Below are 469 nucleotides of genomic sequence, written 5' to 3' on the forward strand. Positions count from 1 at the left end.
CCTATGTTTCAGTTCCTCAGAGTTCTCAGTCTCAACCCTGGTTTTCTCATCCGTCTGTGCCGCCGTGGTGGTCTTCTCTACTCTGGTGGTCTTCTGCTCCGCTGTGGGGTTCTTCGGACCCATCTGCTCTGCTGTTTTGGTCATCTGCTCCACCCGGGTGATCCTCAGTTCTGCCGGCTCCACCCTGGTGCTCTTCTGCTCTGCTCTGGTGGTCTTCAGTTCCACCTGCTCTGCCCTGGTGGATTTCAGCTCTGCTCTGGTGTTCCTTCAGCTCTGCCCTGGCTCCCTGATCCGCCGGCTCTGCCTCAGGAACCAGGTTCTCTTCCTGCACATGGACCTGGCCCTCCATCCCGCTCCACTTTCTTCCTGGATTATACCGTTTGGAGCGTCTGGAAGCCGCTCCTTGGGGGAGGGCTCTGTCATGATCCGTTCCCTGCTCTCCACCAGAGGTTGCCACACACGCCACTCA

The sequence above is a fragment of the Sinocyclocheilus grahami genome, unplaced genomic scaffold, assembly GCF_001515645.1.
Source record: "Sinocyclocheilus grahami isolate Dianchi unplaced genomic scaffold, SAMN03320097.WGS_v1.1 scaffold82.1, whole genome shotgun sequence".
Classification (NCBI taxonomy): domain Eukaryota; kingdom Metazoa; phylum Chordata; class Actinopteri; order Cypriniformes; family Cyprinidae; genus Sinocyclocheilus; species Sinocyclocheilus grahami.